A 13,193-nucleotide genomic window follows, 5' to 3' on the forward strand; every position below is an offset into this window, starting at 1 on the left:
TCTGGGACCAGGATGAATTAGGAAAGGCTACTGACCTCCTTTGCTTTTGCCTTCTCTCCAAGACTACACCAGTGTATGCCAAACATGTGACTACTGCACATTATTACAAGATATAGTAAAGCATTACGACAGGGTACCACCACAAGACAGAGCTATGGCATATTACTACAGGGCACCACTGCAAAATATACTTGGTTATATTACTGTGGGGTACCACTGCAAGGTATACTTCTATCTAATGTTATAACTAACATGTTACCGCATGTTATATCTAGTGATATAACATTATTGCAGGATGCCTCTCTTCCTGGGCCCAGAGACACCTGCCATAACATCTTGAAACTATAATTTCTCCCCACCCCTATGCCAAGACCAAATGTACCAACCAAGAGCAAATTGACCATCAGAGAAACCCATGTTCCATCAGGAACAAGCTCATCAATATCTAGAAAATATGACAAAACCTAGGGACCTGCCTAAGTCGGCTGAACAATAGTTTCTGCATCTTTCAGGTTGCAAAGAAGATAGGAGAATTGGGTTTTGAGGCCTCAAGCTTATAGATCAGCTTTGGTCTGGCTGGCATATGATTTTTAAAGATTGCAGAACTTTTTCAATTTAAGGGTAATGTGTTGAGGGTAGGAGATGATGTGGTACCTTTATAGGAATTATACAAGGTTTTCCACACAGCTTATCAGAATTATTTGACCCCAAGGGTCCCAAGACTGCATTGTATCTAGAGTACACTATCAGAAGAAGCTTGAGGATGTTGTCCTTTAAAAAGTTCCAAATACACATATGCCATTCTAGGCCCTTCCTCACATTTACAATTCCTGGGCTCTGTGTTGATGTGACCTGAACTTGTTTTTAGAAAAACGGGCATCTTCATTACTAATTACCAACAAATGAAGCTAGAAGTATAAGCTGATGATCTGTTTATGAGTTTTCTGGTGGTTGTACTCCAGCCCAGCCAGCTTCAAAGGTCTATCATTCTATCAAACCACGTTAAGTTCTTTTCATATCCAGAAAACATCTCAACCTATCCCAAGCCAAAACCCAATCATACATTTCATTAGCGAGCCTCTTAAACAGGAACTCCATATTTCCCTCTTACTCACTTGATTATCCCTTTACCTATTATACCCCATTTCTACCGTTAACATGAAAGAAGGCGGGGGTACTCCAGGTTATCACAGGCCACTCTTCAGCTAAACAAAAACACACAAAACACATTCGTCAGTGAAAGGAGAGAGATTTTACTTAGAGACCCTGGGGCAGAGATGTAAAATCAAAGATGATCATGGTGGTCTTGGGCCTGGACCAAAAGAGGCTTTTCTTTTTGCTGGCCATGGGAGAAAACATGACATGGAAAAACATGATGTCAAGCAGTGTCTTCAACCAGAGCATTGGCTTATGCTGCCGACTAAGGAAACAAGAATGAAAAAACATAAGATTTACACTCAGAAAACCCATGTATTTTTTTTATATAGGGAGCTTCTAAGATCAATTTCTCAGGTTTCATGAGACATAAGGCCAAAGGGTTTGAGAAACCCACCTGAAAAAAAGTAGGCCCAAGGGTTATGTCAACCTCTCTACTGAATGGAAAGATTTGAGGGAGGCTCTAGTATAAAAAAGGCAAGTAATGAATGCAGAAAGTCTGTTTTTTTGCAGGACAAGTGGGAGAGTGGGGGAGAGCTGGGGTTTTGCAGGAAGCTGGGAGGCCAGGAAAGAGTTGGAGAGAGTCTCTGGAAGGCAAATGGAGAGCTTTGCTTTGACAAAGGCATGACATTTTGGAACACCTGCAACCTAGGATGACAGTTCCTCAAGTCTGAGAGTCCCCTTTTGTAATCAGAAAATGTCATCAATACCTTGTCTTCCTGTTCTTTTTCTGGCATAACTTCTTTGATTTTTTTCTCTGTAGTAAATCCGTCAGATGGCATACTGAACACTTACATCTATAGTACTTCACCATCTTCTTACATTTCCCAGTTCTGGCCAGCAGCAGAGATCTTGTTGCCACGACAGCCTCTGTCTGCTGCCCCCTTCCCCCACCCCAGGTCTATTGATCCAAAGCAGCATCCCCATCACTCCTTTTATATACAGAGACAAGTGGCCATGACATGGGAGCTCCTGGTAAAAGGACCTGATGATTGGTGATGCCTTGTCACAATGGCTGAAAATCAACAGAAGAGCTTGGTTGGGTGGTTGGGGAGTACTGAGACAAAATCAAGAAAGTACCTATTAGGACTGCTAGAATCAGCTGGCTGCCCATCAGTGTAGCCCATACGAACCACCCTGGAGGATACAAACCAAGTAAAATTGTCCTGGCCTTTCAGATCCAGTATCTTCAAAGCTTTTATTGGCTGGCACATTTAGGTATGCATTCCTGGTCCCATCATCTTATTTCTAGAAAGAGCTCTTTTTATAAGGATTTGAACAATATGTACATTTTTAAATGAATGTATTGAGGTATAATTGACATACAATAAACTGCACATATTTCAAATGTATAATTTGATAAGTTTTGACATAGGTATACACCCATAAATATATCTACACAAATCGAGATAATAAGCATATCCTCCAGTCCCAAAAGTTTCCCTGTGACCCTTTGTAATCTCTCCCTCCTGCCCCTCCCCAGCCCCAACAATGTGGAGTTCAAAGCTCTAGTCCAACATATCTTGGTAATCTACGACCCCTGCCCTATCCCCCAGAGCCTCACAGAGATACAGCTTCAGCCTCAAAAAGATCAATGTCTGGGAAGAGAAGATATGTATACAAAAAAATTCTGGACAGAATCTGGTAAATGATGTAAAATGTACCCAAAAGGTGAAGAGTTCATTAAAGAAATAATTATACAATTTGGGACCTTGCTTTGAGTTTTGAAAGACATATAAGAATTTAATAAGGAAAGATGCTAAAATATAACAGTTCAACTAAGACACTGAATTTCCCATGAACACCTGTACATTTCTACATTTCAAATAACCCAACTTAGCTGGAACAGCAGAGGTTCCCTGAGGGTGAGAACAGAAGACATGGCTAGAAAGCAAGGTTGAGGTTGAGAGGACAGATATGAAACCTCGTAGGGCAGTAAAGAGTTTCCCAAACATTTTGAACAAGAGTGACATGATTAGTCTTGCTTTAGGAAGTTTATTTGGACAACAGTTGGCATGAAAACAGAGATTCAAGTAGCTTCAGTAATAATATAATCCAAAAGTAACAAGGATACGTCAAGGGCTGCCACCCCAGCACATGAAAATGTCAGCATCATGAAGGAAGACTCAACATGGACAATAAAGGAGAGGGAAGAGTGCAGGAACACACTTGGATGATTGTTGGGTGGTGCCAGAAGGCAAAGACTGGCCAGGAGTCCCCAAGACATAAGTCATCTCCTCTTTTCCTTTAAAACCTGATTTCAAGCACTCTTCCTGAACCATGGTTCACCCTCTCCAAGAGGATCCATCTCATGTGGGGGCAAGGGAGGTGATAATCCAAGCACCTCCCACAGTCCCTCTCTAATTTCCTATCTCTTGAACACTCTAGGAGGCAAGGAATTATACAGTACTCTTGTTCTTCTTTTAATGTAAGACCTAAGGTTTTAATCCCAGGGAATGTAACAAAGGTTGGAAAGAGAGAAAGAGAGAGAAGAAAGAGAGGGACATAGAGTTATATTTTAACAACCTATGTACACATTTGTGAAGTTGAGTTTAATTTATTCTATGTCCTCTTTCATCAAAAGTTACTAACAATCCAGCTGTTTCCACACCCATAGAATTCAGATCTTTGAACTAAAAGTACTAGAGTCAATGATGATATTATGTCCTACAGATGGTTTGATAGAACAACTGATTTATTCATCCAAATTTGTATTGAGGATCTGCGGTTGCCTCTGGGTTTGTGTGTTTCTGTGCTCTTTCCTATGAATTCATGGTGGCATGGGTCAGAGTGAGGAATGGGCAGAAAGGAAGTAATGGAGCCATGTTTGTGAGATCCCAAATTATGACTAAAATATGCCTGAGAACTCACCAGCCTAGGTACATATCAACATGGATCCCCCTTTCTTGTACACACCAAATGCCTGAATAAATCTTCACTTTGTGAATAGGATATCTTTATTCAAGAACTTTGTTTTGATAAATAATAGCAATCCACCTCTCAATTGGCAAGGATTTACTGACCATCTCTTGAGTGCCTATCTTTGTGCTCAATATTTTTTAAAAATGTAAAATATGTCTTACATGAGAAATTATTCTAGTTTCTTACACAAAAACAACTCAGCTCCTCCATTTATTAGCTGCAGGGTCTTGGACAAGTTACCCAAACCCTCTGGTCCTGGAACACAGCAATAATAGTACCAACTTCACAGAGTTGATGTAAGGATTACATAAATAGGTTAATATCTCTAGAGTACTTACCATATTCCTGGCACTGTTCCAAGCACAAGCTATTATCTTGGCTCTGTACTCCCAGAGTGTAAGGTGCCTGAAGGAAGACACAAAGGTGAAATAATAAGGACCAGTCAAGACTGGATGTCCATCTCAAACTGCAGACTTATCTATCTCTAAAGGAGGAGGTTGAGGTTAAGTAGGGGTGAAGGACACAGGGGTAAAGTGAGCCTGGAAGAACTTTCTATGTCAGAGCAATAGTGGCTGAATAAAACCTCCTTTTTAGAGAAGCTTGGCTGTGAAGCAAAGGAGAGGGTGGTTGCTAGAGAGAGGCTTACCTTCTTCTGCTTGAAAACAACCTCCACTCCCCACTACCTCACCTCCTGTCTCTCCTCTACCCACTGCACTCCTGACCACACCCTTTACTCCGTCTCTGCAGGAACCTAAGTGTCACATGCTCTACAGAGCCAAATAAGGTAGGACTGAAAAATGAGATGAGGTTCCTCCAGTGATCTGCACAGTGCCTGGCACTCAATAGGTCCCCAGTGAGTGTTATGGCACCCCACATCTGGCGCTTCCATGTTTGAACTGTTACTTTGCAACCTCACTCTTTCCTGAGTTTTATTCTGCTCTCTGTCTCCTTCCTCAGCTGCCTCCCCTGAAATGCCTAAAGATTGATGATGAATCCCATAATTTTGTCCCTAGACCATCTCCTACTCTTGTAGATTCAACTACACAAAACTCTACTTTGCCAATGCTCAGCTCTACATCACCAGCCCCATTGTTCTTCTGAACTAGTTACCTATGTCTCATTTGTCCACTCAGCACATAGTAGTGGACTTTGGGTCTGTCCAGTAGACATCTGTGCAAAACTAAAACCAGTACTCTCTGTCCAAATGTAGGTGCTGCTCTAGTATCTACTGGTGGTTATTCAGTCAGGACAGAAGTCTAGGATTCAAACTTTCCCTTCATAGCTCTTTCCCTTCCTCTCCTCAGTCACCTCAGTGTTTTATAATCCACCCCTTCTTCTCCAACCTCATTACTGACTTGGGTCAGTGTACTCTGGGTTTTAATATTCAAGTCTTTTGTCCATATTTCTCTTCTTGGTAAACATTAAGTATATGTTACCCTCTAGGTGATTAAACTCCCTGCCTCTATCTACCATGGCAGCAAATACATGAGGAGACACTGTGCAGAAGCACTAAATTAAGTAGATGCGGATTTAATTCCTCCTCTGCTATTTAGTATTTATGTGTCCTTGAGCAATTTCCTGAAGCTTATAAGGAAGTAATTTCCAACTGGGCATTTAGTTTCCTCATTAGTAAAATAATAGGATTGCTATTAAGTCCCTGTCCTTCTGGCTTTAACTAAAAGAAGATTTTTAATACCAGAGAAATGAAATAATCTGTCCAAGTTTAGTAGGTCTAGAGGCTTGGATCCAGAAAATCAGTCTGACTAAATGTTGAAGGAAATCATCTCAAGTCCTACTGCTCAGCCCTTCTCCTATAGGTTTGGTCGCTGATCTCATATAGACTTTGTGACATACCAGAGTGGGGAAGTCCAAGGCCACAGTGGCCTGTTTTCTTAGATGCTCCCCCCATGCCCCATCTCAAGGCTCAGAAAACCATTTTCAGGTAAATAACCAGAAAACCCATGTTGGGATTCTAACATTTACCATGACTGAGTGCAGCTACCCTAGGATATAGCAATGTTGCCCATCCCTTAGGACTCAGAGGATTTTCTTCAGGAGCATAGAAAAATGAACCACCAAGGAGAGAATGGGGGAGGAAGAGGAAAGCAACTGGCAAGTTCTTGAGTGTGTGGACCTGAGGGAATTTAGGAGGAGTAAAGGGAGCAGTTGGAGGATATGTAATAGGAGGGGAGAGAGGAGGTGGTGATGGAGGCATTACTGAAGAGGCTTCATTCATTCTCGGGCACATGGAGTGACCTCGGTGAGAAGCAAGCCATTTATAAGTATTCATCAAGGCCCCATTATGAATAAGACGTTGACCAGCTCTCTTGGACTATAAAGATGAATTAGATAGAGATGCCTCAATCTGGATGTTTACCATTAGAAGTGCCTTAAGTAAGAAGGAACTTCAGAGGCTTACAAACAACCCTGTACTTGGGGGACCTGAGGCTTGGTTTATGCTCTGCTATCATCATCTGGAACGTATCTTTTAACAAGAGGCCAGTATAATCACCTTTCACTGGGTCCCGCAAATAATGTAACTTGTTCCAGAAAGACATGGCTTATGAGGAACAGGCATCACAGGAAGTTTCAAGTAAGCCAGGCCAAACCATAGCTAAAAGGGTAACAAAACCAGAAGGAAAAATCTGGAAAATGTCAAGTTGACTTTGTGTGCCCACCTGAAGAACATTCTGAGACCCTCCTACCCTAACCATGGAACTTTATAACCTCAATTTTGTCTTTGCTTCCTTACAGCATGGAAAAACTGCCCAGTACTATTGCAGGACAGTGCTCTATAGGGGATACAAATATTTCCACATGGTGATACAGTCCTTACCAAAACTCCAGAGCACCTCTGTGGCATTACTCTCCACATTTCCTCCCAGAACAAAAATAAGGCTGCCCATCATTGAGAATTTCTTGATCAATAAAATCTGATCACTGCAACACTCAAAGAATCTGCGTCTTTTGGTGGGGGGCATGGGGGAGAAGGAGGACATATTGAAAGTGAAGACTTTATTTTGAAGATTTCACTAGGCAGTCATCCCTGCTGTCCCAGCATAGGGTGTGTGAAGGGCAAAGTGTCACTAAAGTTTTGTGTTTTGGACCACAGAATTCCAGGATTTGTGAAAGAGTTACTTTGTTCTCCTTCTTTAATATAAATACAGCTAAACCTACTTTTCAAAATATGAGAATTCTGCCCAAAAGAACAATGCAGAAACCAAATAGGCCACAATTCTGTCAGACAAGCTTTCTTTGTCAGTTCCAATTTTCAAGATACACAAGAGGCAAAGTAAAATTGTTCTTCCAACATTTCTTCTCTCCTTCACCCTCATTGCTCACCACTAAGAGTAGGAAGTGGAGTTTCTTCACAGCAGGCCAAAGAGATATCATTGGATTGTGATGTTTTCTCTTGACCTAACTTTGGTCAGTAGAGTTATAATAGGCATTTATGCTAAAAACAATCCAGAAATACTGAGAGTCTCCTCTGGCCAATGTACTCTACCAACACGTTCGTCACAATGCCTTACAATCAAGTATAAAGGTATTGACCCTTGGCTGTGGCAACAGTCTGTCACTCTGGTCCTTGGCCCCTTTTGGTGACAACTCTTCTCCCTTTCATAGGGCAGGTACCCTCAAACTCAGTGACATGATGGTGCTTGGCGGGTGGGATGATTTGAAGAGTGCAACGGCCCCCGGCATGTGGGTCACAGAAAATGAAGGGTGAAGGGAAAAGCAGAGAAAGAGCACAGAAAGAAAGAAAAAAAAAGCCATAAATCTCAACAGTAGTGCCTCATGGCACAGTGGCAAAAATCCTGGCCTGGAGATGGGGAGATCGGGGCTTGGGATCTAAGTTTGCCTATAATTTGTGACTTTGACCAAGTTACCCTTCATCCCCAAACCTATTTATTATGAAACTGTTCTCTAGCAACCCTACCAACTCAAAGTTCCTTACTCCAGTTGGTAGATGGATAAAACACATTTGTTCCTAAAGACCACATGAAGCCAAATGATTGAATATGTGTGATATTTTCATACCATAACACCCCCTTTCTATTCTGAGGCCACAGCCCTGTTTTTGCCTTATGGCTTCAGGGAACTGTATCCCCAGTGCATTCCAGCAAGGGACAGCTTCTTCTTCACTACGGTATAGACAGCGTCATATGGTCAGCGGGGTCAGGGGAGTAGTTAATGTGGAAACTTTATTTGGAAGCTTCTGAAGCATAAAATTTGGATTTACTTTGTGTACTATTACAGCATGTGGCCTTATCATTAGTAGTTCCAAAAGGAATGGATGTATTCAAATAACTTTTTGTAAGTTCAAAAATAACAACAAAAACAAAACTTTGAATTCTCTCCAAGCGAGAATTTCAAATTTGTGCAGAAGACCTCCAAATTCACACTCTACATCTAAGAACTCACTATGTCCTCTGACCAGTACTCCGTCTTCCTTCAGTATTAGATTCCTTCACTGTGATCCTAGCAGCACATGTAAGAGAGAAAAGGCAAACAGATAGAGAGTGAAGGCTACATCTACTCCAGCAGGGAAGGCAGTAAGGAGCAGTGGGCAGTCTCTGGCATGGGAATCAGCAATTCTGGGTCTAACCATGGCTCTTGCACTGCCAGGATGCAGCCCTTGGACAAGCTTCTTGGTCACCAAAAGGAGGGGGTCCAGGTGACTCCTGAGGAACCTCCCAGGGCCGCTGGTCTTATGATGTGTCTCCTGCCTTTTAGCAGCCCAAACTCTCTCTTCCTGGAAAACAGAAATCGTTTACGGAAAAACAGTTTGGGAAAGCAGACAAAAAGGATGGGAAAGGAGCCTGAAGGACAAATGGGAAAGAATCCCAACAAATCTTCAGGCAGAACTCAGACATCCTCAGAACCAAGATGCTTCCTTGTTTCCCAGAACTAGATTGAAAGAGGCAAGTGGAGTTGAGGTCCCTCCTTCCTTGGCTTTGGGCTCTGGTTTCTCTTTATTCCCTACTGGAGACATCAGATGAGTCCTGAGCTCAGAAACCTCTGCCCCTGGTGAGACCCCTCTCTCAGCAGCTTTTTCATCCCATAGCCTGCTCCTGAGCCCCCTTCGCCTGCCCAACAGCAGCGGCAGCAGCAAGAGCAAGAGCAAAGAAGACAGGGCGTGCATGTGAACAGGATAGAAGGTCCCCACTTCCCAGCTGAGGTCAACATCTGGAGAGACTTAGGTTTTAGAGAGGGATTCAGACTGAGTCATCGGCATGTGTAAGGACTGTCATCAACTTTTGCATTTTCCTTCTTAATAAGCCCCAATTCCCGGCCTGCTGGAGAGATCCAACCCTGGGAAGACATCTATTGGACTAACTAGGAAAATTAATGGAGTGAGTTTGAATTGGAGAGGTGAGATGGGACTCCAGTAGAGATTTGACTTCCAAAACAGTGATGCCCAAATCTCCTGCCTCTTCCTAACCTAAGAGAGGGGCCATTGGGAATGCTGTCTTCCAGCCTCTTCCCCAGAGTACCACTTTGGCCATCTTTCTGGGAGATAAAGACTATTATTCTGTTTATCCACCTGTTTTCAGGCAAGATAACACTCAGCCCCAAGAGAGAGAGGGCTGATAGCTCCTCTTCTAAAAAGACAAGGACTTCAGTTCTCTCTCCATGTCCCCTTAGCAATATCAGAAAATATCCATTTCCTTGCATCAAGAGAAACAAAACTAAGACCCACCAGGGAAGCCAAAGTATGGAGGAAATCGTTTTATTGGGCAACTCTGTTACTCCTGTGCTGGATTATTTGAAGGAGCTCATGTAACCACTCTGTGCCTCAGTTTCATCATGCAAAAAAGAAGAAGAAGAGGAAAGAAAAAGAGCAGAATTAGAGATAAGAAGACAGTCAGCAGACTGGATTCACAAACAGTTCTCAAAAAAAGGTTGGCTCCGGTCCGCTAAAGGTCAGGAGTGAACTCATTGTGCTCTATCTAAATTGCCCTTGGCTCAAGCAACACTGGAGCAGAAATGGAAAGAGAAACAGAGACGGGCAGCAGGGCCCATTGCTCAACCCTGCTCCGTCCTCACTCCAGGAGGCCTAAGCCAGAAGCCAACCCAAATACCCACAGCCCCAGCCCTGACTGGCATGCGAGTGTCTCCCCCCACACTGGGCTCTCTGCTGCTGGAGTTTCTCAGCATGGGTGTCTGAAACCAAACTCCTTAATCCTAGGCGAAAGGGGACTCTGTTTGTTCATCAGTTCTCAAGTCTGGCTGCCTTATTCCCTGTGACCTCAGCTTCCCATGGGCAGAGTGGATCTTTGGGGATAGGTTGGACTTGGGGCAGTGGGGAGAGAAATACTATCCAGTCTCCAGGACCATCCAGAAAATGTCTTTCCAACTAAAGAGGCCAGTTCCTCTGCAAATGCTTTAGTCAGCAGGCTCAGGAGCAACGGGGCCTATGATGGAGACAATGTCTTTTTGACCCTTCCCTGTCTAGAAATGCTCCTACGTGGTATCCAGAGTCATTCTGTGTCTTACTGTCTGTCTTCATTATACTCAAGGAGTGAGAATGAATGAATGTTTATTGACCACCTACCGTGGACTATGTCAGTGTCCATGGAAAATGGGGTAGAAATAAAAAATACAACCCCTAACTACAAGGTGCCTGCCGCAAAAGTCAGATAATGTCAGAGATCACCTAACCCAACCAGTTTATTTACAAAATAAAGGAGCTGAAGTCCAGAGAAGTGATACTTAGGGCACAGTCAAGACAAGAACCAAGACACACTGCCTCCTCTTGAGATCAGATTCTTGCACACTACACAGCAATGTGGGCATGGAACAGGGTGTCACACACTTAGGTTTGGTTGACTTTGAGAACACTATTAAGGACCATGAGCATGGGAAAATTATAAAGAACAATGAAAATCTAAAAAGTCAAGGAAGGCTTCCTTGGACAGGTGGGACAAAAAGGGGAGGATTTAGTAAGAAAAATCGAAGGACTTTTTATTTATTCAACCCTTCTTGGGCCCTTCTTAGGCTCCTGCTCTGTGGCAGGATCGTTCAAGGCCTCGAGAACATAGAGCAACAAACACAATTTTTAAACTTCTGCTTTCACAGAACTTGCTTGTAGGAGGAACAAGGCTGGAGTGTACAGGAAAGTCCCAGGATACAAAAAGGTAAGGTTGCAGCCTGTTTCCTGGAGCTCCTCCCTCTTTGAGTGAATCAAGGTCTCCAACAGAACCCACCTGGAAACAGGATAATGGAAAGTATCACTTATGATGGCTTTTCAAGGAATCTAGGTTTCAAAACATGACTTGTCATTTTACCTATAGACATCAGAAATGCCGAGAGTGGAACTTGAACTAGTTCTCTTTTCTATTCAACCAACTTTTGCTAAAAACCTGATGCATGCAAGGTGCTTGGTTCTTATTTTTTTTTAAGATCTTATTTATTTATTTGAGAGAGAGACTGAGAGAGATAACATGAGAGGGGGTAGGGTCAGAGGGAGAAGCAGATTCCCTGCTGAGCAGGGAGCCTGATGCGGGACTTGATCCCGGGACTCTAGGATCATGACCTGAGCCAAAGGCAGTTGCATAACCAACTGAGCCACCCAGGTGCCCAAGGTGCTTGGTTCTTGAATGAAGATGATGGTAGGGGAGAAAGAAGGAGGGACAGAAAGAGGAAGTAATGACCAAGTTCTACTGAAATGTTTTTCGAAGGACTGAATATAAGGTATGAAGGAGGAAGAAGAAAAGGTTGGCTGTTGAATCTTGCTGGGGAAGTTGAAGACGGTGGATATCTCCAGCTCATGCTTCCACTTGGAGCTCCACACCCATGAACCCAGCAATCATGCAATATCTCTATTTTGAAATCTCAAAGTCATCTCAAACCCGAAATGTTTTAAACCAAAATGCATGATGATCACTGTCCCCATGCCTTGCCTTTATCCTGGGGAGTGGCACAAGCATCCAGATAGCTATATTACACAGAAAAGCCACACCTTCTACACCTTCTGCTGTCACCAACCAAAGCCAGTCCATCTATCACCAAGTTTGTATCTCCTGTCCACATCTCTACATCCTGATCAACACAATTTCTGGCCCAGGCCTGATCCATTATCAAATATTTCTCTTTCCTGAACCACTACTATTGGCACTAGAGTCTCCCTTTATTCACTCTACATCCCCATCAATCCACCTTCCACCCAGCAGTCTCTAATCTTGTCATATTATGCATGTAAACATTTTTCCATGGCTTCCCAATGCCCGTGAGCCTAGTCTGGTCTCTGCTTCTCTCTCCAACCTCATCCTGCACCATGTCAAAATGTAATTATCCTGCACCCTGTTGGGAAGTAATTATTTACTGATTTGTGTCAATTTCTGATGGCTCTCTCCCTGATGAAGCTGAAAGCCACCATGAAAACAGGTCTATATCTGGTTTTATCCATAACCATTTTTCTAGCACCTAAGTGCATAGCATATACTAGGTTATCAATAAGTATTTGAGACTGAATATTTTTTAAATGGTGAAGCCAATGGTTCTCAACAGAGGGTGATTGTACCCCTCCCACAAGTCAATGTTTGGAAACACTTTTAGTTGTCACAGCTACTGGCATCTATGGGTAGAGGTCAGGGATACTGCCGAACATCCTCCGATGCACAGGACAGTCCCACAAAATTATTCACCCCATAGTGTCATGGTTAAATGAAAGAGAAGGAATATTTATATTTTGCTCATATTGAATTGGGTTTCCTAGAGTTACATCCTTACAGAAATACATTTGTGATCTCCCAGTGCCATAAGAGAGATTTAAACACACATGCATGTACCCACATTCAACAGCCATTAAATTTCCTACAGGCAGGAGATACCTATTCTAATAGTATCTTATACTCCCCAGATGCCTGGCACAGAGCTGAAATTGAATTGCTCAATACACCTGTCTGGAAATTCTCATTTAGCATAAAAGGGGCCTCAAAATTGAGGGTAGCCTTGAGCTGCATTAGAGGGGCCACCTTATTTCTCATATATGACCAAAATGTAACAAAGGCCAGTGACATCACAGTGGAGCCCCACCCACCTGCTAAGCCACACCCCTTCACAGTCACAATGGCTAAGGCCTTAAATACCCAGACTCCTGGCCTCCGGGCCCT

The 13,193-nt window shown here is 43.0% G+C and overlaps 1 long non-coding RNA gene across 1 annotated transcript; it reads right to left on the minus strand.

Moving 5' to 3' along the window:
- Positions 1 to 1,234: 1,234 nt before the first annotated feature.
- Positions 1,235 to 2,053, minus strand: LOC116637358. The gene is made up of 2 exons (XR_004300471.1): positions 1,866 to 2,053; positions 1,235 to 1,420 (listed from the first exon to the last, which is right to left on the minus strand). It is a non-coding gene; the product is annotated as an uncharacterized LOC116637358 (long non-coding RNA).
- Positions 2,054 to 13,193: the final 11,140 nt, after the last annotated feature.

Source organism: Phoca vitulina, unplaced genomic scaffold, assembly GCF_004348235.1.
Source record: "Phoca vitulina isolate PV1807 unplaced genomic scaffold, GSC_HSeal_1.0 scaffold1, whole genome shotgun sequence".
NCBI classification, from domain to species: domain Eukaryota; kingdom Metazoa; phylum Chordata; class Mammalia; order Carnivora; family Phocidae; genus Phoca; species Phoca vitulina.